This window comes from Sus scrofa, chromosome 3, assembly GCF_054392235.1.
Source record: "Sus scrofa isolate SSC_HxYL_T2T_F1_AM1 chromosome 3, Sscrofa_HxYL_maternal_Yorkshire_Landrace_v2.0, whole genome shotgun sequence".
Taxonomy (NCBI): Eukaryota; Metazoa; Chordata; class Mammalia; order Artiodactyla; family Suidae; genus Sus; species Sus scrofa.
This window is the reverse complement of record NC_139385.1, coordinates 143,934,027-143,935,000: the sequence shown is the minus strand read 5'-3', so window position 1 is coordinate 143,935,000 and position 974 is coordinate 143,934,027.

The following is a 974-nucleotide window of genomic DNA, read 5'->3' as shown; positions in this document are numbered from 1 at the left end:
TTCAATCCAGCACAGAAACCAGCCACTTCTGTTGCTGGCTGTCAGCCGCAGTCACATCACTGCAGATATCTTTTGCAAGACCAGCAGAAGCCGGCGTGTCATTTTTGACATAGCTGCTTGTCCCTTCCCACTGCTCAGCTGACAGCGCTGCCGGCACCTGCCCGTTGCTCTGTGCTGAGCAGACCCAGGTGCCCGGGCTCAAAGCGCCAGGGTTTCACTGGGAGATGTCAGCTCAGCTCTGTGTAGAGCTGCTGGACCAATTGATTTGCCTGCCAGCCGCGCCGGGCATCCAGGAGAGGGATTGCTGGGGACATCCGTAGAAATCTGATGCATCTTTCAAAGGATAGTCACACCGATTCCGGGAAGAAAGCAGGTCACGTGGGAGGCTCGGAGCGTCTGTCCTGCCGGGGTGCCTCTCATACCTCCACAGCCCTGAAATAGCAGGTGCACCTGGAAAACTCCAGGCAGCGTTACCACGCTGTTGCTTCCTGCAGCCCTGTTTTCACCTTTGCTACATATTTTCAGATTCTAACTTATTTACCACTTTTAATCATGTGGAAAAAACATCAGCCCAGAAGGAGGAAAAACACTCACAGGATCAGAGTCATATCAAGGATGGAGTCACCACCGAGCTATGTGGCCTTAGGCACAGTGCTCGGCCTCTCAGAGCCTCCTCTGCATCCCTCCCCTGCCCACAGCATCAGCAGCATCAGTGCAGGTGAAATTGGAAGGCTCTGGGAGCGGGGCAGGGGCAGCGTGTATCTCAGCCTCCCTCCCAGGAAGCTCATGTCACTGCCCTTACAGCTTGGGGAGGCTGTGGCACGGGGACCACAGCACAGGACACCTGGCAGCACCGTTTGCCTGCGCTGCCCTGTCTGACCCTCAGGTCCCCCAGAGCAGCGTCTCACCTCCACTTGCAGGTTCAGCTTATAAAGCTCGCAGAGAGGTGGTGACTGGCTCACACCCAGGCAGCG